General features: G+C 61.6%; 3 non-coding genes across 3 annotated transcripts; all 3 read left to right on the top strand.

Moving 5' to 3' along the window:
• Positions 1-4962: 4962 nt before the first annotated feature.
• LOC131863764 (5S ribosomal RNA) lies at positions 4963-5081 on the top strand. The gene has a single exon (XR_009362659.1). It is a non-coding gene; the product is annotated as a 5S ribosomal RNA (ribosomal RNA).
• Positions 5082-12835: 7754 nt separating this feature from the next.
• Positions 12836-12954, top strand: LOC131863722 (5S ribosomal RNA). The gene has a single exon (XR_009362617.1). It is a non-coding gene; the product is annotated as a 5S ribosomal RNA (ribosomal RNA).
• Positions 12955-20708: 7754 nt separating this feature from the next.
• LOC131863710 (5S ribosomal RNA) lies at positions 20709-20827 on the top strand. Its single transcript, XR_009362606.1, has one exon. It is a non-coding gene; the product is annotated as a 5S ribosomal RNA (ribosomal RNA).
• The last annotated feature ends 3173 nt before the right edge of the window (positions 20828-24000 follow it).

Below are 24000 nucleotides of genomic sequence, written 5' to 3'. Positions count from 1 at the left end.
CGCACAGTGCCAACATTCGCCTTCCTGCACGTGGCAGGTCATCGGACCCAAATTCCGACCTCGCGAGTATGCCTACATATCGAATCGGTCATCGGACCCAACTTCCGACTTCATCCATACCGTAGGGTCTTTGAGGTTGGCGCGGTGCGCTCAACCCGGGGAGTCGACCCAACGAAGCATACACCTCCCCTATATAAGCTATTTGTCCGATTCCCACACCTGTGTAGCTTGCACCTCCGATCAGGACATCGACCCCAACTTCCGAACTCGACTAAAAAGACCGCACCAGCGCCTTGGTGTGCACCTTGCAACGCACAGTGTCAACATTCGCCTTCCTGCACATGGCAGGTCATCGGACCCAAATTCCGACCTCATGAGCATACCTACTAATCGAATCGGTCATCGGACCCAACTTCCGACTTCATCCATACCGTAGGGTCTTTGAGGTTGGCGCGGTGCGCTCAACCTGGGGAGTCGACCCATCGAAGCATACACCTCCCCTATATAAGCTATTTGTCCGATTCCGACACCTGTGTAGTTTGCACCTCCGCTCAGGACATCGACCCCAACTTCCGAACTCGCCTGCAACGACCGAACCAGCGCCTTGGTGCGCACCAAAAGTGCGCACTTTTGGAGGGCACTTTTCTGCGCTCCAAAGGTGCGCACTTTTGGAGGGCACTTTTTGGAGGGCACTTTTCTGCGCTCCAAAGGTGCGCACTTTTGGAGGGCACTTTTTGGAGGGCACTTTTCTGCGCTCCAAAGGTGCGCACTTTTGGAGGGCACTTTTTGGAGGGCACTTTTCTGCGCTCCAAAGGTGCGCACTTTTGGAGGGCACTTTTTGGAGGGCACTTTTCTGCGCTCCAAAGGTGCGCACTTTTGGAGGGCACTTTTTGGAGGGCACTTTTCTGCGCTCCAAAGGTGCGCACTTTTGGAGGGCACTTTTTGGAGGGCACTTTTCTGCGCTCCAAAGGTGCGCACTTTTGGAGGGCACTTTTTGGAGGGCACTTTTCTGCGCTCCAAAGGTGCGCACTTTTGGAGGGCACTTTTTGGAGGGCACTTTTCTGCGCTCCAAAGGTGCGCACTTTTGGAGGGCACTTTTTGGAGGGCACTTTTCTGCGCTCCAAAGGTGCGCACTTTTGGAGGGCACTTTTTGGAGGGCACTTTTCTGCGCTCCAAAGGTGCGCACTTTTGGAGGGCACTTTTGTGCACTCCAAAGGTGCGCACTTTTGGAGGGCACTTTTCCTGTGCTCCAAAGGTGCACACCTAGGTGAGCACCTTCGACCACACCTTGTAGCACACCAAACTCTGACTTTCGACTTCATCCGCAATGCAGGGTCTTTGAGGTTGGCGCAATGCGCACAACCAGGGGAGTCGACCCATCAAACCCAACACCTCCCCTATATAAGCTATTTGTCTGATTCTCATACATGCGTAGCCTGCAGGAGCAATTAGGACATCGACCCCAACTTTCGGCTTCTAAACGAAAACAAGGTCTTTGAGGTTGGTGTAATGCGAACAACTAGGGGAGTCAACCCATCAAACCCAACACCTCCCCTATATAAGCTATTTGTCTGATTCTCATACATGTGTAGTCTACAGGAGCAATTAGGACATCGACCCCAACTTTTGACTTCTTAACGAAAACAAGGTCTTTGAGGTTGACGTAATGCGCACAACCAGGGGAGTCGACCCATCAAACCCAACACCTCCCCTATATAAGCTATTTGTCCGATTCTCATACATGTGTAGCCTGCAGGAGCCATTAGGACATTGACCCCAACTTTTGACTTCTTAACGAAAACAAGGTCTTTGAGGTTGGCGTAATGCGCACAACCAAGGGAGTTGACCCATCAAACCCAACACCTCCCCTATATAAGCTATTTGTCTGATTCTCATACATGTGTAGCCTGCAACAACGATTAGGACATCCACCCCAACTTCTGAATTCGTCTGCGTTGACCGCACCAAAGGTGCACGCCTTGGTGCTCACCAAAATCCGACTTCCGACTTCTTCTGCTATGCGGGGTCTTTGAGGTTGGCGCAGTGCGCACAACCAGGGGAGTCAACCCACCGAATGCAACACCTCCCCTATATAAGCTATTTGTCTGATTCTCATACATGCGTAGACTGCAGCAATGATTAGGACATCCACCCCAACTTTTGACTTCTTAAACAAGACAGGGTCTTTGAAGTTGGTGCAGTGCACACAACCAGGGGAGTCGACCCATCAAACGCAACACCTCCCCTATATAAAGCTATTTGTCCGATTCTCATACGTGTAGTCTGCAGCAGCGATTAGGACATCGACCCCAACTTCCGAATTCGTTTGCATTGACCGCACCAAAGGTGCACGCCTTGGTGTGCACCCTGGAGTGCACTTTGGTGCTCACCTCGGTGCACACTTTGGTGTGCACCTCGGTGTGCACCAAAGGTGCGCACCTTGGAGCGCACCAAAGGTGTACACTTTGGAGCGCACCACATAGGGTCTTTGAGAGGTTGGCGCAGTGCGCACACCAAGGTGGGTGTTGAGGTGCGTGCCGAGGTGGGTGGGTGCTAGGGTGCGCTCCATGGTGGGTGCCAGGGTGGGTGCGTGCTAGGGTGGATTCCAAAGAGGGTCATAGGGTGGGTGCCAAGGTGGGTTGGTGATATAGTGGGTTCAAAGGTGGGTACTAGGGTGGGTTCCAAGGTGGGTCACAAGTTGGGTGCCAGGATGCGTGGGTGTTAGGTTGGGTGCCAAGGTGGGCTCCTGCGTGGGTGGGTGCTAGGGTGGGTTTCAAGGTGGACGCGAGGGCGGGTGCCAAGGTGGGTAACAAGTTGGGTGTTAGGATGGGTGAGTGCTAGAGTGGGTGCCAAGGTGGGTGGGTGCTAAGGTGGATGCCAAGGTGGTTCACAGGGTGGGTGGGTTCTAGGGTGAGTTCCAAGGTGGGTCACAGGTTCAGTGCTAGGGTGGGTGTCAAGGCGGGTGTCGAGGTGCCTGGGTGCTAGGGTGTGGATGCCAATGTGGGTCATAGGGTGGGTACTAGGGTGGGCTGCAATGTGGGTGCCAAGGTGGGTAACATGCTCGGTGGGTTCTAAATTGGGTGCCAGGGTGGGTGTGCACCCACCTTGCCCGAGGTGGGTGCCAAGGTGCCAGTGTGGGTGGGTGCTAAGGTGGATGCCAAGGTGGGTGAGAAGGTGGGTGATAGGTTGAGTGGTAGGATGGGTGGGTGCCAAGATGGGTCACAGGGTGGGTGCAAGGGTGGGTAGGTGCTAGGGTTGGTGTCAGGGTGGGTGGGTGCTAGGTTGGGTTCCAAGGTGGGTGCGAGGGTGAGTGTCAAGGTGGGTCACAGGTTAGGTGCTAGGATGGGTGAGTGCTAGGGTGCAAAGGTGCCAGGGTGGGTGCTAGGATGGGTCGATGCTAGGGTGAGTGGCAAGGTGGGTCCACAAGTGTCAAGGTGGGTGCCGAGGTGGGTGCCAAGTCGGCGACTGCTATGGTGGATGCCAAGGTGGGTCACGGGGTGGGTGCCAAGTTGCTAGGTTGGGTTCCAAGGTGGGTGCCAACGTGGGTGCTAGGGTGCGTGGGTTAAAGGGTGTGTCACAACGTGGGTGCCAGGATGGGTGCGCACCCACACTGGCCAAGACGGGTGCGGGTGCAAGGTTGGGTTCCAAGCCCGGTCACAGGCTGGGTGCTAGGATGGGTGGGTGCCAAGGTGGGCACCAGGGTGGGTGCACCCACCCTGGCCAAGGTGGGTCACGGGGTGGGTCCTAGGGTGGGTAACGGGGTGGGTACTAAGGTGCGTGCCAAGGTGGGTCATAGGGTGGGTGCCAAGGTGGGCACCAGGGTGGGTGTGCACCAACCCTAGCCAGGGTAGGTCACGGGGTGGTTGTCGGGGTGGGCGTCAAGGAGCCAAGGTGGGTGGCAAGTAGCCAAGTTGCGTGCCAAGGTGGGTGTCGGGGTGGGTGCCAAGGATCCAAGGTGGGTGCCAAGGAACCAAGGTGGGTGTCTGGGTGGGTGCCGAGGTGGGAGCCAGGGTGGGTCCCAAGGTGAGTGCAAAGGTGGGTGCCAGGGTCAAGGTGAGTGCCAATGTGGGTTCCAAGGTGCCAGGGTCAGGGTGAGTGCCAATGTGGGTTCAAAGGTGCTAAGTTGGGTGCGAGGTTGGGTGCGAGGGTGGGTGGGTGCCAAGGTGTGCTAGGTGGAAGCCCGGGTGGGTCGGCATCCCATGGGTGTCGAGTTGGGTGCCTGATGGGTGCTTCTTGTCAAGTTTTAGTCGTCGGGACTCATTTCGAGCCTTAGAGGTCGTTTCTTGTCCGGTTGCCCTGTCTTCGACCTGGGAACCCAATTTTGGTCCTCGGGTCCCATTTTTTTTTGTCTCGCATCCCACTTTTGGCCTGTGGCCTTTTCGGGGTCGATTCTCGTTTTGGGCATCAGAGCATGTTTCTTCTCCTAAAACCCAATATTTGTTTATTAAGTCTCGGAACACATTTTTGTTCTCGTGGACCCATCATGGGTCTTGGAACGCATTTGTGGTCCTTGGGTCCCATTTTGCATCCCGAAACTTGTGTTTTGGTGCTTGATCCCTATTTTGGGTGCCCACCTTGCACCAAGTGCGCACCCGGGGCAAACCGAGCGCCTTGGTGCACCGGGGCAAGATCGAGCGTGCACCCGAGGCGCCCCGAACATGCACCAAGGTGCACTCGGCCCACATGTGAGCGCAGGTCGTTGCGCCCGAGGTGGTGTGTGGGCACCGCGTTGCAGACGGGACACTGCACGCACACGACGCCCCCTCCAGGTGCACGCACGTAGGCCGGGCCGGGTGCACACCCGACGCCCTAGCAAGGTGCGCGCACCCGGGCAGGGCTCACACTTGGCGAACGGGGCGCACTTCGCGAGGGAGGGTGTGCACCTCGACGGGGGTGGGTGGCCGGGGTGGATTCGCACGTGGGTCGCGGTTTGCTAAGTACACACTGCGACAAGCTCATAACGGGTGCGATCATACCAGCATTAGTGCACCGGATCCCATCAGAACTCCGCAGTTAAGCGCGCTTGGGCCGGAGTAGTACTGGGATGGGTGACCTCCCGGGAAGTCCCGGTGTTGCACCCTTTTTTAGTTTTTCGCCGGGCGTCGCAATGCTATTTGAATAAACCTTTTGCCCGTTTGCGTTCTCGTCGGGGCCGGGCCGGGCCGGGGTGCGCTGCCCGCACTACCGCGCGCGCGGGGGCGACACCGAGCGCGCACCCGAGGCACCCCGAGCACACAGGCCACGGTGCAACCCGGGCGTTGTGCGCGCACCCCGGTGCGCCCGAGGTGCTGCGCGCGCACCCAGGTGAAATCGGTGTGCACCTCGGCCAGTGCGCGCTCGGTCGAGTCGCGCACGTTGGCCAAGGTGCACGGTGATGTTTCTTACTCTAAGGTTCCGCACCAGACGCCCGGGACAGGTGAGCGAAGCTGGGCGGGGCCGGGTGCGCGGCCGGGGCAGGTGCACGCAGCTGGAGAGAGCTTTGGAGCACACTTCGGAGCGCACCAATGATGCGCTCCATTCAAAAGTTTCCTGAAAAGGCAAAAAAAGTTGAGATTATAGAATTTCCCACTTGAGAGATTGTAAAAAAAAAAAATTTAAAATGAAGGAAACGCGGGTGCCAAGGTGTGCGCAGCCCAGCCAAGGTGTGCGCACCAAGGCGCCCACCCTGGCGAAGGTGCACGCAAGGTGCGCACCCGAGGCAAACCGGACAATTAACCCAACTTTCGACTTCGCGCGCACCTTGGAGCGCACTTCGGAGCGCTCCTTGGTGCGCACCAATCTTGGGCACCTCGGAGTGCACCATGGCGCCCACCAAGGTGCGCACCCGGGGCAAACCGAGCTCCGACTTCGTGCGCACCTTGGAGCGCACGAAAGGTGCGCACCATGGCGCCCACCAAGGTGCGCAGCCCAGCCAAGGCGTGCGCATCAAGGTGCGCACCCTGGCGAAGGTGCGCACCCGGGGCAAACCGAGCTCCGACTTCGTGCGCACCTTGGAGCGCACAAAAGGTGCGCAACCCAGCCAAGGTGTGCGCACCCCGGTCAAACCGAGCTCCGAATCGTGCGCACCAGAGGTGCACGCCATCGTGCGCACCTTGGAGCACACTTCGGAGCCCTCCTTGGTGCGCGCCGATGTTGCGCACCTCGGAGCGCACCCGGGGAAAACAATGCAATTAACCCGACTTTCGACTTCGTGGGCACCTCGGAGCGCTCTCGGGTTCGCACCTCGGAGCACACCGAGGTGCGCACCTTTGATGCGCTGCCTTCACCAATTTCCAGAAAAGGCAAGAAAACATTGAGAAGGTGTGCGCACCGAGGTGCCCACCCTGGCGAAGGTGCACGCGAGGTGCGCACCCGGGGCAAACCGGGCTCCGACTTCGTGCACGCCGCACCTTGGAGCACACTTCGGAGCGCTCCTTGGTGCGCACCAGGGCGCGCAACCCAGCCGAGGTGCCCACCCCGGCGAAGGTGCACGCGAGGTGCGCACCCGGGGCAAACCGGGCTCCGACTTCGTGCACGCCATGGTGCCCACCGCGGCGAAGGTGCACGCGAGGTGCGCACCCGGGGCAAACCGGGCTCCGACTTCGTGCACGCCGCACCTTGGAGCACACTTCGGAGCGCTCCTTGGTGCGCACCATGGTGCCCACCAGGGCGCGCAACCCCGCCGAAGGTGCACGCGAGGTGCGCACCCGGGGCAAACCGGGCTCCGACTTCGTGCACGCCGCACCTTGGAGCACACTTCGGAGCGCTCCTTGGTGCGCACCATGGTGCCCACCAGGGCGCGCAACCCCGCCGAAGGTGCACGCGAGGTGCGCACCCGGGGCAAACCGGGCTCCGACTTCGTGCACGCCGCACCTTGGAGCACACTTCGGAGCGCTCCTTGGTGCGCACCAGGGCGCGCAACCCAGCCGAGGTGCCCACCCCGGCGAAGGTGCACGCGAGGTGCGTACCCGGGGCAAACCGGGCTCCGACTTCGTGCACGCCGCACCTTGGAGCACACTTCGGAGCGCTCCTTGGTGCGCACCATGGTGCCCACCAGGCCGCGCAACCCAGCCAAGGTGTGCGCACCAAGGTGCACGCGAGGTGCGCACCCGGGGCAAACCGGGGTCCGACTTCGTGCACGCCGCACCTTGGAGCACACATCGGGGCGCTCCCGGGTTCGCACCGGCGTTGCGCACCGTGGTGGGCACCTCGGAGCACACCAAGGTGGGCAGCGAGGTGCGCACCTTTGATGCGATGCCTTCACTAATTTCCATAAAAGGCAAAAAAAAAACGAGATTTTAAAATTTCCGTTTTGAAAGATAGTGAGAAAAAGGGAATGCTGGTGCCATCTTGAGCCCGCCCTGGTGCGCAGCCCAGCCAAGGTGTGCGCACCAAGGTGCCCACCCTGGCGAAGGTGCGCGCCCGGGCAATTAACCCAACTTCCAACTTCGCGCGCGCCAGGGTGGGAGCGCACCCAACAACCGGGCCTGGGAAGAGCCAATGCGAGAAACCCCACCAAACGCTCTGACAAAAAAAGAGGGGGCGCTCCAGTAACCCCGCTTCGGAGCGCACCCTGGGCAAACCCAGCCAAGGTGCCCACCCCGGCCAAGGTGCAGGCGAGGTGCGCACCCGGGGCAAACCGGGCTCCGACAACGTGCACGCCGCACCTTGGAGCACACTTCGTAGCGCTCCCGGGTGCGCACCTCAGAGCACACCAAGGTGGGCAGCGAGGTGCGCACCTTTGATGCGCTGCCTTCACTAATTTCCAGAAAAGGCAAAAAAAAAAGGAGATTTTAAAATTTCCGTTTTGAAAGATAGTGAAAAAAACGGAACGCGCGTGCCATCTTGAGCCCGCCCTGGTGCGCAGCCCAGGTAAGGTGCCCACCCTGGCAAAGGTGCGCACCCGGGCAATTAACCCTACTTCCGACTTCGTGCGCGCCAGGGTGGCAACCGGGCCTCGGAAGAGCCAATGCGAGAAACCCCACCAAACGCTCCGACAAAAAAAGAGGCGGCGCTCCAATAACCCCGCTTCGGAGCGCAGCCGGGGCAAACCCAGCCAAGGTGCCCACCCCGACGAAGGTGCACGCGAGGTGCGCACCCGGGGCAAACCGGGCTCCGACAACGTGCACGCAGCACCTTGGAGCACACTTCGAAGCACTCCCGGGTGCCCACCGGCGTTGCGCACCGTGGTGGGCAGCGAGGTGCGCACCTTTGATGCGCTGCCTTCACTAATTTCCAGAAAAAGGCAAAAAAAAATGAGATTTTAAAATTTCCGTTTTGAAAGATAGTGAAAAAAAAGGAACGCGGGTGCCATCTTGAGCCCGCCCTGGTGCGCAGCCCAGGCAAGGCATGCGCACCAAGGTGCCCACCCGAGGTGCACACCCGGGGCAAACCGGGCTCCGACTTCGTGCAGGCCGCACCTTGGAGCACACTTCGGAGCGCTCCTTGGTGCGCACCATGGTGCCCACCAGGGCGCGCAACCCAGCCAAGGTCTGCACACCAAGGTGCCCACCCCGGCGAAGGTGCACGCGAGGTGCGCACCCGGGGCAAACCGGGCTCCGACTTCGTGCACGCCATGGTGCCCACCGCGGCGAAGGTGCACGCGAGGTGCGCACCCGGGGCAAACCGGGCTCCGACTTCGTGCACGCCGCACCTTGGAGCACACTTCGGAGCGCTCCTTGGTGCGCACCATGGTGCCCACCAGGGCGCGCAACCCAGCCAAGGTGTGCGCACCAAGGTGCACGCGAGGTGCGCACCCGGGGCAAACCGGGGTCCGACTTCGTGCACGCCGCACCTTGGAGCACACATCGGAGCGCTCCCAGGTTCGCACCAGCGTTGCGCACCTTTGATGCGCTGCCTTCACTAATTTCCAGAAAAGGCAAAAAAAAACGAGATTTTAAAATTTCCGTTCTGAAAGATAGTGAAAAAAACGGAACGCGGGTGCCATCTTGAGCCCTTCCTGGTGCGCAGCCCAGGCAAGTTGTGCGCACCAAGGTGCCCACCCTGGCGGAGGTGCGCGCCCGGGGCAATCCGGGCTCCGACTTCGTGCACTGCATGGTGCCCACCAAGGCGCGCAACCCAGCCAAGGTGCCCACCGCAGCGAAGGTGCACGCGAGGTGCGCACCCGAGGTGCACACCCGGGGCAAACCGGGCTCCGACTTCGTGCACGCCGCACCTTGGAGCACACTTCAGAGCGCTCCTTGGTGCGCACCAGGGCGCGCAACCCAGCCGAGGTGCCCACCCCGGCGAAGGTGCACGCGAGGTGCGCACCCGGGGCAAACCGGGCTCCGACTTCGTGCACGCCATGGTGCCCACCGCGGCGAAGGTGCGCACCCGGGGCAAACCGGGCTCCGACTTCGTGCACGCCGCACCTTGGAGCACACTTCGGAGCGCTCCTTGGTGCGCACCATGGTGCCCACCAGGCCGCGCAACCCAGCCAAGGTGTGCGCACCAAGGTGCACGCGAGGTGCGCACCCGGGGCAAACCGGGGTCCGACTTCGTGCACGCCGCACCTTGGAGCACACATCGGGGCGCTCCCGGGTTCGCACCGGCGTTGCGCACCGTGGTGGGCACCTCGGAGCACACCAAGGTGGGCAGCGAGGTGCGCACCTTTGATGCGATGCCTTCACTAATTTCCATAAAAGGCAAAAAAAAAACGAGATTTTAAAATTTCCGTTTTGAAAGATAGTGAGAAAAAGGGAATGCTGGTGCCATCTTGAGCCCGCCCTGGTGCGCAGCCCAGCCAAGGTTTGCGCACCAAGGTGCCCACCCTGGCGAAGGTGCGCGCCCGGGCAATTAACCCAACTTCCAACTTCGCGCGCGCCAGGGTGGGAGCGCACCCAACAACCGGGCCTGGGAAGAGCCAATGCGAGAAACCCCACCAAACTCTCTGACAAAAAAAGAGGGGGCGCTCCAGTAACCCCGCTTCGGAGCGCACCCTGGGCAAACCCAGCCAAGGTGCCCACCCCGGCCAAGGTGCAGGCGAGGTGCGCACCCGGGGCAAACCGGGCTCCGACAACGTGCACGCCGCACCTTGGAGCACACTTCGTAGCGCTCCCGGGTGCGCACCTCAGAGCACACCAAGGTGGGCAGCGAGGTGCGCACCTTTGATGCGCTGCCTTCACTAATTTCCAGAAAAGGCAAAAAAAAAAGGAGATTTTAAAATTTCCGTTTTGAAAGATAGTGAAAAAAACGGAACGCGCGTGCCATCTTGAGCCCGCCCTGGTGCGCAGCCCAGGTAAGGTGCCACCCTGGCAAAGGTGCGCACCCGGGCAATTAACCCTACTTCCGACTTCGTGCGCGCCAGGGTGGCAACCGGGCCTCGGAAGAGCCAATGCGAGAAACCCCACCAAACGCTCCGACAAAAAAAGAGGCGGCGCTCCAATAACCCCGCTTCGGAGCGCAGCCGGGGCAAACCAAGCCAAGGTGCCCACCCCGACGAAGGTGCACGCGAGGTGCGCACCCGGGGCAAACCGGGCTCCGACAACGTGCACGCAGCACCTTGGAGCACACTTCGAAGCACTCCCGGGTGCCCACCGGCGTTGCGCACCGTGGTGGGCAGCGAGGTGCGCACCTTTGATGCGCTGCCTTCACTAATTTCCAGAAAAAGGCAAAAAAAAATGAGATTTTAAAATTTCCGTTTTGAAAGATAGTGAAAAAAAAGGAACGCGGGTGCCATCTTGAGCCCGCCCTGGTGCGCAGCCCAGGCAAGGCATGCGCACCAAGGTGCCCACCCGAGGTGCACACCCGGGGCAAACCGGGCTCCGACTTCGTGCAGGCCGCACCTTGGAGCACACTTCGGAGCGCTCCTTGGTGCGCACCATGGTGCCCACCAGGGCGCACCCGAGGCAAACCGGGCTCCGACTTCGTGCACGCCGCACCTTGGAGCACACATCGGAGCGCTCCCAGGTTCGCACCAGCGTTGCGCACCTTTGATGCGCTGCCTTCACTAATTTCCAGAAAAGGCAAAAAAAAACGATATTTTAAAATTTCCGTTCTGAAAGATAGTGAAAAAAACGGAACGCGGGTGCCATCTTGAGCCCTTCCTGATGCGCAGCCCAGGCAAGTTGTGCGCACCAAGGTGCCCACCCTGGCGGAGGTGCGCGCCCGGGGCAAACCGGGCTCCGACTTCGTGCACTGCATGGTGCCCACCAAGGCGCGCAACCCAGCCAAGGTGCCCACCGCAGCGAAGGTGCACGCGAGGTGCGCACCCGAGGTGCACACCCGGGGCAAACCGGGCTCCGACTTCGTGCACGCCGCACCTTGGAGCACACTTCAGAGCGCTCCTTGGTACGCACCAGGGCGCGCAACCCAGCCAAGGTGCTCACCCCGGCGAAGGTGCACGCGAGGTGCGCACCCGGGGCAAACCGGGCTCGGACTTCGTGCACGCCGCACCTTGGAGCACACATCGGAGCGCTCCCGGGTTCGCACCAGCATTGCGCACCTTTGATGCGCTGCCTTCACTAATTTCCAGAAAAGGCAAAAAAAAGAAAAAAATGAGATTTTAAAATTTCCGTTTTGAAAGATAGTGAAAAAAACGGAACGCGGGTGCCATCTTGAGCCCGCCCTGGTGTGCAGCCCAGGCAAGTTGTGCGCACCAAGGCACCCACCCTGGCCAAGGTGGGTCACGGGGTGGGTCCTAGGGTGGGTAACGGGGTGGGTACTAAGGTGCGTGCCAAGGTGGGTCATAGGGTGGGTGCCAAGGTGGGCACCAGGGTGGGTGTGCACCAACCCTAGCCAGGGTAGGTCACGGGGTGGTTGTCGGGGTGGGCGTCAAGGAGCCAAGGTGGGTGGCAAGTAGCCAAGTTGCGTGCCAAGGTGGGTGTCGGGGTGGGTGCCAAGGATCCAAGGTGGGTGCCAAGGAACCAAGGTGGGTGTCTGGGTGGGTGCCGAGGTGGGAGCCAGGGTGGGTCCCAAGGTGAGTGCAAAGGTGGGTGCCAGGGTCAAGGTGAGTGCCAATGTGGGTTCCAAGGTGCCAGGGTCAGGGTGAGTGCCAATGTGGGTTCAAAGGTGCTAAGTTGGGTGCGAGGTTGGGTGCGAGGGTGGGTGGGTGCCAAGGTGTGCTAGGTGGAAGCCCGGGTGGGTCGGCATCCCATGGGTGTCGAGTTGGGTGCCTGATGGGTGCTTCTTGTCAAGTTTTAGTCGTCGGGACTCATTTCGAGCCTTAGAGGTCGTTTCTTGTCCGGTTGCCCTGTCTTCGACCTGGGAACCCAATTTTGGTCCTCGGGTCCCATTTTTTTTTGTCTCGCATCCCACTTTTGGCCTGTGGCCTTTTCGGGGTCGATTCTCGTTTTGGGCATCAGAGCATGTTTCTTCTCCTAAAACCCAATATTTGTTTATTAAGTCTCGGAACACATTTTTGTTCTCGTGGACCCATCATGGGTCTTGGAACGCATTTGTGGTCCTTGGGTCCCATTTTGCATCCCGAAACTTGTGTTTTGGTGCTTGATCCCTATTTTGGGTGCCCACCTTGCACCAAGTGCGCACCCGGGGCAAACCGAGCGCCTTGGTGCACCGGGGCAAGATCGAGCGTGCACCCGAGGCGCCCCGAACATGCACCAAGGTGCACTCGGCCCACATGTGAGCGCAGGTCGTTGCGCCCGAGGTGGTGTGTGGGCACCGCGTTGCAGACGGGACACTGCACGCACACGACGCCCCCTACAGGTGCACGCACGTAGGCCGGGCCGGGTGCACACCCGACGCCCTAGCAAGGTGCGCGCACCCGGGCAGGGCTCACACTTGGCGAACGGGGCGCACTTCGCGAGGGAGGGTGTGCACCTCGACGGGGGTGGGTGGCCGGGGTGGATTCGCACGTGGGTCGCGGTTTGCTAAGTACACACTGCGACAAGCTCATAACGGGTGCGATCATACCAGCGTTAGTGCACCGGATCCCATCAGAACTCCGCAGTTAAGCGCGCTTGGGCCGGAGTAGTACTGGGATGGGTGACCTCCCGGGAAGTCCCGGTGTTGCACCCTTTTTTAGTTTTTCGCCGGGCATCGCAATGCTATTTGAATAAACCTTTTGCCCGTTTGCGTTCTCGTCGGGGCCGGGCCGGGCCGGGGTGCGCTGCCCGCACTACCGCGCGCGCGGGGGCGACACCGAGCGCGCACCCGAGGCGCCCCGAGCACACAGGCCACGGTGCAACCCGGGCGTTGTGCGCGCACCCCGGTGCGCCCGAGGTGCTGCGCGCGCACCCAGGTGAAATCGGTGTGCACCTCGGCCAGTGCGCGCTCGGTCGAGTCGCGCACGTTGGCCAAGGTGCACGGTGATGTTTCTTACTCTAAGGTTCCGCACCAGACGCCCGGGACAGGTGAGCGAAGCTGGGCGGGGCCGGGTGCGCGGCCGGGGCAGGTGCACGCAGCTGGAGAGAGCTTTGGAGCACACTTCGGAGCGCACCAATGATGCGCTCCATTCAAAAGTTTCCTGAAAAGGCAAAAAAAGTTGAGATTATAGAATTTCCCACTTGAGAGATTGTAAAAAAAAAAAATTTAAAATGAAGGAAACGCGGGTGCCAAGGTGTGCGCAGCCCAGCCAAGGTGTGCGCACCAAGGCGCCCACCCTGGCGAAGGTGCACGCAAGGTGCGCACCCGAGGCAAACCGGACAATTAACCCAACTTTCGACTTCGCGCGCACCTTGGAGCGCACTTCGGAGCGCTCCTTGGTGCGCACCAATCTTGGGCACCTCGGAGTGCACCATGGCGCCCACCAAGGTGCGCACCCGGGGCAAACCGAGCTCCGACTTCGTGCGCACCTTGGAGCGCACGAAAGGTGCGCACCATGGCGCCCACCAAGGTGCGCAGCCCAGCCAAGGCGTGCGCATCAAGGTGCGCACCCTGGCGAAGGTGCGCACCCGGGGCAAACCGAGCTCCGACTTCGTGCGCACCTTGGAGCGCACAAAAGGTGCGCAACCCAGCCAAGGTGTGCGCACCCCGGTCAAACCGAGCTCCGAATCGTGCGCACCAGAGGTGCACGCCATCGTGCGCACCTTGGAGCACACTTCGGAGCCCTCCTTGGTGCGCGCCGATGTTGCGCACCTCGGAGCGCACCCGGGGAAAACAATGCAATTAACCCGACTTTCGACTTCGTGGGCACCTCGGAGCGCTCTCGGGTTCGCACCTCGGAGCACACCGAGGTGCGCACCTTTGATGCGCTGCCTTCACCAATTTCCAGAAAAGGCAAGAAAACATTGAGAAGGTGTGCGCACCGAGGTGCCCACCCTGGCGAAGGTGCACGCGAGGTGCGCACCCGGGGCAAACCGGGCTCCGACTTCGTGCACGCCGCACCTTGGAGCACACTTCGGAGCGCTCCTTGGTGCGCACCAGGGCGCGCAACCCAGCCGAGGTGCCCACCCCGGCGAAGGTGCACGCGAGGTGCGCACCCGGGGCAAACCGGGCTCCGACTTCGTGCACGCCATGGTGCCCACCGCGGCGAAGGTGCACGCGAGGTGCGCACCCGGGGCAAACCGGGCTCCGACTTCGTGCACGCCGCACCTTGGAGCACACTTCGGAGCGCTCCTTGGTGCGCACCATGGTGCCCACCAGGGCGCGCAACCCCGCCGAAGGTGCACGCGAGGTGCGCACCCGGGGCAAACCGGGCTCCGACTTCGTGCACGCCGCACCTTGGAGCACACTTCGGAGCGCTCCTTGGTGCGCACCATGGTGCCCACCAGGGCGCGCAACCCCGCCGAAGGTGCACGCGAGGTGCGCACCCGGGGCAAACCGGGCTCCGACTTCGTGCACGCCGCACCTTGGAGCACACTTCGGAGCGCTCCTTGGTGCGCACCAGGGCGCGCAACCCAGCCGAGGTGCCCACCCCGGCGAAGGTGCACGCGAGGTGCGTACCCGGGGCAAACCGGGCTCCGACTTCGTGCACGCCGCACCTTGGAGCACACTTCGGAGCGCTCCTTGGTGCGCACCATGGTGCCCACCAGGCCGCGCAACCCAGCCAAGGTGTGCGCACCAAGGTGCACGCGAGGTGCGCACCCGGGGCAAACCGGGGTCCGACTTCGTGCACGCCGCACCTTGGAGCACACATCGGGGCGCTCCCGGGTTCGCACCGGCGTTGCGCACCGTGGTGGGCACCTCGGAGCACACCAAGGTGGGCAGCGAGGTGCGCACCTTTGATGCGATGCCTTCACTAATTTCCATAAAAGGCAAAAAAAAAACGAGATTTTAAAATTTCCGTTTTGAAAGATAGTGAGAAAAAGGGAATGCTGGTGCCATCTTGAGCCCGCCCTGGTGCGCAGCCCAGCCAAGGTGTGCGCACCAAGGTGCCCACCCTGGCGAAGGTGCGCGCCCGGGCAATTAACCCAACTTCCAACTTCGCGCGCGCCAGGGTGGGAGCGCACCCAACAACCGGGCCTGGGAAGAGCCAATGCGAGAAACCCCACCAAACGCTCTGACAAAAAAAGAGGGGGCGCTCCAGTAACCCCGCTTCGGAGCGCACCCTGGGCAAACCCAGCCAAGGTGCCCACCCCGGCCAAGGTGCAGGCGAGGTGCGCACCCGGGGCAAACCGGGCTCCGACAACGTGCACGCCGCACCTTGGAGCACACTTCGTAGCGCTCCCGGGTGCGCACCTCAGAGCACACCAAGGTGGGCAGCGAGGTGTGCACCTTTGATGCGCTGCCTTCACTAATTTCCAGAAAAGGCAAAAAAAAAAGGAGATTTTAAAATTTCCGTTTTGAAAGATAGTGAAAAAAACGGAACGCGCGTGCCATCTTGAGCCCGCCCTGGTGCGCAGCCCAGGTAAGGTGCCCACCCTGGCAAAGGTGCGCACCCGGGCAATTAACCCTACTTCCGACTTCGTGCGCGCCAGGGTGGCAACCGGGCCTCGGAAGAGCCAATGCGAGAAACCCCACCAAACGCTCCGACAAAAAAAGAGGCGGCGCTCCAATAACCCCGCTTCGGAGCGCAGCCGGGGCAAACCCAGCCAAGGTGCCCACCCCGACGAAGGTGCACGCGAGGTGCGCACCCGGGGCAAACCGGGCTCCGACAACGTGCACGCAGCACCTTGGAGCACACTTCGAAGCACTCCCGGGTGCCCACCGGCGTTGCGCACCGTGGTGGGCAGCGAGGTGCGCACCTTTGATGCGCTGCCTTCACTAATTTCCAGAAAAAGGCAAAAAAAAATGAGATTTTAAAATTTCCGTTTTGAAAGATAGTGAAAAAAAAGGAACGCGGGTGCCATCTTGAGCCCGCCCTGGTGCGCAGCCCAGGCAAGGCATGCGCACCAAGGTGCCCACCCGAGGTGCACACCCGGGGCAAACCGGGCTCCGACTTCGTGCAGGCCGCACCTTGGAGCACACTTCGGAGCGCTCCTTGGTGCGCACCATGGTGCCCACCAGGGCGCGCAACCCAGCCAAGGTCTGCACACCAAGGTGCCCACCCCGGCGAAGGTGCACGCGAGGTGCGCACCCGGGGCAAACCGGGCTCCGACTTCGTGCACGCCATGGTGCCCACCGCGGCGAAGGTGCACGCGAGGTGCGCACCCGGGGCAAACCGGGCTCCGACTTCGTGCACGCCGCACCTTGGAGCACACTTCGGAGCGCTCCTTGGTGCGCACCATGGTGCCCACCAGGGCGCGCAACCCAGCCAAGGTGTGCGCACCAAGGTGCACGCGAGGTGCGCACCCGGGGCAAACCGGGGTCCGACTTCGTGCACGCCGCACCTTGGAGCACACATCGGAGCGCTCCCAGGTTCGCACCAGCGTTGCGCACCTTTGATGCGCTGCCTTCACTAATTTCCAGAAAAGGCAAAAAAAAACGAGATTTTAAAATTTTCGTTCTGAAAGATAGTGAAAAAAACGGAACGCGGGTGCCATCTTGAGCCCTTCCTGGTGCGCAGCCCAGGCAAGTTGTGCGCACCAAGGTGCCCACCCTGGCGGAGGTGCGCGCCCGGGGCAATCCGGGCTCCGACTTCGTGCACTGCATGGTGCCCACCAAGGCGCGCAACCCAGCCAAGGTGCCCACCGCAGCGAAGGTGCACGCGAGGTGCGCACCCGAGGTGCACACCCGGGGCAAACCGGGCTCCGACTTCGTGCACGCCGCACCTTGGAGCACACTTCAGAGCGCTCCTTGGTGCGCACCAGGGCGCGCAACCCAGCCGAGGTGCCCACCCCGGCGAAGGTGCACGCGAGGTGCGCACCCGGGGCAAACCGGGCTCCGACTTCGTGCACGCCATGGTGCCCACCGCGGCGAAGGTGCGCACCCGGGGCAAACCGGGCTCCGACTTCGTGCACGCCGCACCTTGGAGCACACTTCGGAGCGCTCCTTGGTGCGCACCATGGTGCCCACCAGGCCGCGCAACCCAGCCAAGGTGTGCGCACCAAGGTGCACGCGAGGTGCGCACCCGGGGCAAACCGGGGTCCGACTTCGTGCACGCCGCACCTTGGAGCACACATCGGGGCGCTCCCGGGTTCGCACCGGCGTTGCGCACCGTGGTGGGCACCTCGGAGCACACCAAGGTGGGCAGCGAGGTGCGCACCTTTGATGCGATGCCTTCACTAATTTCCATAAAAGGCAAAAAAAAAACGAGATTTTAAAATTTCCGTTTTGAAAGATAGTGAGAAAAAGGGAATGCTGGTGCCATCTTGAGCCCGCCCTGGTGCGCAGCCCAGCCAAGGTTTGCGCACCAAGGTGCCCACCCTGGCGAAGGTGCGCGCCCGGGCAATTAACCCAACTTCCAACTTCGCGCGCGCCAGGGTGGGAGCGCACCCAACAACCGGGCCTGGGAAGAGCCAATGCGAGAAACCCCACCAAACTCTCTGACAAAAAAAGAGGGGGCGCTCCAGTAACCCCGCTTCGGAGCGCACCCTGGGCAAACCCAGCCAAGGTGCCCACCCCGGCCAAGGTGCAGGCGAGGTGCGCACCCGGGGCAAACCGGGCTCCGACAACGTGCACGCCGCACCTTGGAGCACACTTCGTAGCGCTCCCGGGTGCGCACCTCAGAGCACACCAAGGTGGGCAGCGAGGTGCGCACCTTTGATGCGCTGCCTTCACTAATTTCCAGAAAAGGCAAAAAAAAAAGGAGATTTTAAAATTTCCGTTTTGAAAGATAGTGAAAAAAACGGAACGCGCGTGCCATCTTGAGCCCGCCCTGGTGCGCAGCCCAGGTAAGGTGCCACCCTGGCAAAGGTGCGCACCCGGGCAATTAACCCTACTTCCGACTTCGTGCGCGCCAGGGTGGCAACCGGGCCTCGGAAGAGCCAATGCGAGAAACCCCACCAAACGCTCCGACAAAAAAAGAGGCGGCGCTCCAATAACCCCGCTTCGGAGCGCAGCCGGGGCAAACCAAGCCAAGGTGCCCACCCCGACGAAGGTGCACGCGAGGTGCGCACCCGGGGCAAACCGGGCTCCGACAACGTGCACGCAGCACCTTGGAGCACACTTCGAAGCACTCCCGGGTGCCCACCGGCGTTGCGCACCGTGGTGGGCAGCGAGGTGCGCACCTTTGATGCGCTGCCTTCACTAATTTCCAGAAAAAGGCAAAAAAAAATGAGATTTTAAAATTTCCGTTTTGAAAGATAGTGAAAAAAAAGGAACGCGGGTGCCATCTTGAGCCCGCCCTGGTGCGCAGCCCAGGCAAGGCATGCGCACCAAGGTGCCCACCCGAGGTGCACACCCGGGGCAAACCGGGCTCCGACTTCGTGCAGGCCGCACCTTGGAGCACACTTCGGAGCGCTCCTTGGTGCGCACCATGGTGCCCACCAGGGCGCACCCGAGGCAAACCGGGCTCCGACTTCGTGCACGCCGCACCTTGGAGCACACATCGGAGCGCTCCCAGGTTCGCACCAGCGTTGCGCACCTTTGATGCGCTGCCTTCACTAATTTCCAGAAAAGGCAAAAAAAAACGATATTTTAAAATTTCCGTTCTGAAAGATAGTGAAAAAAACGGAACGCGGGTGCCATCTTGAGCCCTTCCTGATGCGCAGCCCAGGCAAGTTGTGCGCACCAAGGTGCCCACCCTGGCGGAGGTGCGCGCCCGGGGCAAACCGGGCTCCGACTTCGTGCACTGCATGGTGCCCACCAAGGCGCGCAACCCAGCCAAGGTGCCCACCGCAGCGAAGGTGCACGCGAGGTGCGCACCCGAGGTGCACACCCGGGGCAAACCGGGCTCCGACTTCGTGCACGCCGCACCTTGGAGCACACTTCAGAGCGCTCCTTGGTACGCACCAGGGCGCGCAACCCAGCCAAGGTGCTCACCCCGGCGAAGGTGCACGCGAGGTGCGCACCCGGGGCAAACCGGGCTCGGACTTCGTGCACGCCGCACCTTGGAGCACACATCGGAGCGCTCCCGGGTTCGCACCAGCATTGCGCACCTTTGATGCCCTGCCTTCACTAATTTCCAGAAAAGGCAAAAAAAAGAAAAAAATGAGATTTTAAAATTTCCGTTTTGAAAGATAGTGAAAAAAACGGAACGCGGGTGCCATCTTGAGCCCGCCCTGGTGTGCAGCCCAGGCAAGTTGTGCGCACCAAGGCACCCACCCTGGCCAAGGTGGGTCACGGGGTGGGTCCTAGGGTGGGTAACGGGGTGGGTACTAAGGTGCGTGCCAAGGTGGGTCATAGGGTGGGTGCCAAGGTGGGCACCAGGGTGGGTGTGCACCAACCCTAGCCAGGGTAGGTCACGGGGTGGTTGTCGGGGTGGGCGTCAAGGAGCCAAGGTGGGTGGCAAGTAGCCAAGTTGCGTGCCAAGGTGGGTGTCGGGGTGGGTGCCAAGGATCCAAGGTGGGTGCCAAGGAACCAAGGTGGGTGTCTGGGTGGGTGCCGAGGTGGGAGCCAGGGTGGGTCCCAAGGTGAGTGCAAAGGTGGGTGCCAGGGTCAAGGTGAGTGCCAATGTGGGTTCCAAGGTGCCAGGGTCAGGGTGAGTGCCAATGTGGGTTCAAAGGTGCTAAGTTGGGTGCGAGGTTGGGTGCGAGGGTGGGTGGGTGCCAAGGTGTGCTAGGTGGAAGCCCGGGTGGGTCGGCATCCCATGGGTGTCGAGTTGGGTGCCTGATGGGTGCTTCTTGTCAAGTTTTAGTCGTCGGGACTCATTTCGAGCCTTAGAGGTCGTTTCTTGTCCGGTTGCCCTGTCTTCGACCTGGGAACCCAATTTTGGTCCTCGGGTCCCATTTTTTTTTGTCTCGCATCCCACTTTTGGCCTGTGGCCTTTTCGGGGTCGATTCTCGTTTTGGGCATCAGAGCATGTTTCTTCTCCTAAAACCCAATATTTGTTTATTAAGTCTCGGAACACATTTTTGTTCTCGTGGACCCATCATGGGTCTTGGAACGCATTTGTGGTCCTTGGGTCCCATTTTGCATCCCGAAACTTGTGTTTTGGTGCTTGATCCCTATTTTGGGTGCCCACCTTGCACCAAGTGCGCACCCGGGGCAAACCGAGCGCCTTGGTGCACCGGGGCAAGATCGAGCGTGCACCCGAGGCGCCCCGAACATGCACCAAGGTGCACTCGGCCCACATGTGAGCGCAGGTCGTTGCGCCCGAGGTGGTGTGTGGGCACCGCGTTGCAGACGGGACACTGCACGCACACGACGCCCCCTACAGGTGCACGCACGTAGGCCGGGCCGGGTGCACACCCGACGCCCTAGCAAGGTGCGCGCACCCGGGCAGGGCTCACACTTGGCGAACGGGGCGCACTTCGCGAGGGAGGGTGTGCACCTCGACGGGGGTGGGTGGCCGGGGTGGATTCGCACGTGGGTCGCGGTTTGCTAAGTACACACTGCGACAAGCTCATAACGGGTGCGATCATACCAGCGTTAGTGCACCGGATCCCATCAGAACTCCGCAGTTAAGCGCGCTTGGGCCGGAGTAGTACTGGGATGGGTGACCTCCCGGGAAGTCCCGGTGTTGCACCCTTTTTTAGTTTTTCGCCGGGCATCGCAATGCTATTTGAATAAACCTTTTGCCCGTTTGCGTTCTCGTCGGGGCCGGGCCGGGCCGGGGTGCGCTGCCCGCACTACCGCGCGCGCGGGGGCGACACCGAGCGCGCACCCGAGGCGCCCCGAGCACACAGGCCACGGTGCAACCCGGGCGTTGTGCGCGCACCCCGGTGCGCCCGAGGTGCTGCGCGCGCACCCAGGTGAAATCGGTGTGCACCTCGGCCAGTGCGCGCTCGGTCGAGTCGCGCACGTTGGCCAAGGTGCACGGTGATGTTTCTTACTCTAAGGTTCCGCACCAGACGCCCGGGACAGGTGAGCGAAGCTGGGCGGGGCCGGGTGCGCGGCCGGGGCAGGTGCACGCAGCTGGAGAGAGCTTTGGAGCACACTTCGGAGCGCACCAATGATGCGCTCCATTCAAAAGTTTCCTGAAAAGGCAAAAAAAGTTGAGATTATAGAATTTCCCACTTGAGAGATTGTAAAAAAAAAAAATTTAAAATGAAGGAAACGCGGGTGCCAAGGTGTGCGCAGCCCAGCCAAGGTGTGCGCACCAAGGCGCCCACCCTGGCGAAGGTGCACGCAAGGTGCGCACCCGAGGCAAACCGGACAATTAACCCAACTTTCGACTTCGCGCGCACCTTGGAGCGCACTTCGGAGCGCTCCTTGGTGCGCACCAATCTTGGGCACCTCGGAGTGCACCATGGCGCCCACCAAGGTGCGCACCCGGGGCAAACCGAGCTCCGACTTCGTGCGCACCTTGGAGCGCACGAAAGGTGCGCACCATGGCGCCCACCAAGGTGCGCAGCCCAGCCAAGGCGTGCGCATCAAGGTGCGCACCCTGGCGAAGGTGCGCACCCGGGGCAAACCGAGCTCCGACTTCGTGCGCACCTTGGAGCGCACAAAAGGTGCGCAACCCAGCCAAGGTGTGCGCACCCCGGTCAAACCGAGCTCCGAATCGTGCGCACCAGAGGTGCACGCCATCGTGCGCACCTTGGAGCACACTTCGGAGCCCTCCTTGGTGCGCGCCGATGTTGCGCACCTCGGAGCGCACCCGGGGAAAACAATGCAATTAACCCGACTTTCGACTTCGTGGGCACCTCGGAGCGCTCTCGGGTTCGCACCTCGGAGCACACCGAGGTGCGCACCTTTGATGCGCTGCCTTCACCAATTTCCAGAAAAGGCAAGAAAACATTGAGAAGGTGTGCGCACCGAGGTGCCCACCCTGGCGAAGGTGCACGCGAGGTGCGCACCCGGGGCAAACCGGGCTCCGACTTCGTGCACGCCGCACCTTGGAGCACACTTCGGAGCGCTCCTTGGTGCGCACCAGGGCGCGCAACCCAGCCGAGGTGCCCACCCCGGCGAAGGTGCACGCGAGGTGCGCACCCGGGGCAAACCGGGCTCCGACTTCGTGCACGCCATGGTGCCCACCGCGGCGAAGGTGCACGCGAGGTGCGCACCCGGGGCAAACCGGGCTCCGACTTCGTGCACGCCGCACCTTGGAGCACACTTCGGAGCGCTCCTTGGTGCGCACCATGGTGCCCACCAGGGCGCGCAACCCCGCCGAAGGTGCACGCGAGGTGCGCACCCGGGGCAAACCGGGCTCCGACTTCGTGCACGCCGCACCTTGGAGCACACTTCGGAGCGCTCCTTGGTGCGCACCATGGTGCCCACCAGGGCGCGCAACCCCGCCGAAGGTGCACGCGAGGTGCGCACCCGGGGCAAACCGGGCTCCGACTTCGTGCACGCCGCACCTTGGAGCACACTTCGGAGCGCTCCTTGGTGCGCACCAGGGCGCGCAACCCAGCCGAGGTGCCCACCCCGGCGAAGGTGCACGCGAGGTGCGTACCCGGGGCAAACCGGGCTCCGACTTCGTGCACGCCGCACCTTGGAGCACACTTCGGAGCGCTCCTTGGTGCGCACCATGGTGCCCACCAGGCCGCGCAACCCAGCCAAGGTGTGCGCACCAAGGTGCACGCGAGGTGCGCACCCGGGGCAAACCGGGGTCCGACTTCGTGCACGCCGCACCTTGGAGCACACATCGGGGCGCTCCCGGGTTCGCACCGGCGTTGCGCACCGTGGTGGGCACCTCGGAGCACACCAAGGTGGGCAGCGAGGTGCGCACCTTTGATGCGATGCCTTCACTAATTTCCATAAAAGGCAAAAAAAAAACGAGATTTTAAAATTTCCGTTTTGAAAGATAGTGAGAAAAAGGGAATGCTGGTGCCATCTTGAGCCCGCCCTGGTGCGCAGCCCAGCCAAGGTGTGCGCACCAAGGTGCCCACCCTGGCGAAGGTGCGCGCCCGGGCAATTAACCCAACTTCCAACTTCGCGCGCGCCAGGGTGGGAGCGCACCCAACAACCGGGCCTGGGAAGAGCCAATGCGAGAAACCCCACCAAACGCTCTGACAAAAAAAGAGGGGGCGCTCCAGTAACCCCGCTTCGGAGCGCACCCTGGGCAAACCCAGCCAAGGTGCCCACCCCGGCCAAGGTGCAGGCGAGGTGCGCACCCGGGGCAAACCGGGCTCCGACAACGTGCACGCCGCACCTTGGAGCACACTTCGTAGCGCTCCCGGGTGCGCACCTCAGAGCACACCAAGGTGGGCAGCGAGGTGCGCACCTTTGATGCGCTGCCTTCACTAATTTCCAGAAAAGGCAAAAAAAAAAGGAGATTTTAAAATTTCCGTTTTGAAAGATAGTGAAAAAAACGGAACGCGCGTGCCATCTTGAGCCCGCCCTGGTGCGCAGCCCAGGTAAGGTGCCCACCCTGGCAAAGGTGCGCACCCGGGCAATTAACCCTACTTCCGACTTCGTGCGCGCCAGGGTGGCAACCGGGCCTCGGAAGAGCCAATGCGAGAAACCCCACCAAACGCTCCGACAAAAAAAGAGGCGGCGCTCCAATAACCCCGCTTCGGAGCGCAGCCGGGGCAAACCCAGCCAAGGTGCCCACCCCGACGAAGGTGCACGCGAGGTGCGCACCCGGGGCAAACCGGGCTCCGACAACGTGCACGCAGCACCTTGGAGCACACTTCGAAGCACTCCCGGGTGCCCACCGGCGTTGCGCACCGTGGTGGGCAGCGAGGTGCGCACCTTTGATGCGCTGCCTTCACTAATTTCCAGAAAAAGGCAAAAAAAAATGAGATTTTAAAATTTCCG

The sequence above is a fragment of the Cryptomeria japonica genome, unplaced genomic scaffold (genome assembly GCF_030272615.1).
Source record: "Cryptomeria japonica unplaced genomic scaffold, Sugi_1.0 HiC_scaffold_68, whole genome shotgun sequence".
NCBI lineage: Eukaryota > Viridiplantae > Streptophyta > Pinopsida > Cupressales > Cupressaceae > Cryptomeria > Cryptomeria japonica.
This window is presented reverse-complemented; position numbering and strand designations above follow the sequence as displayed.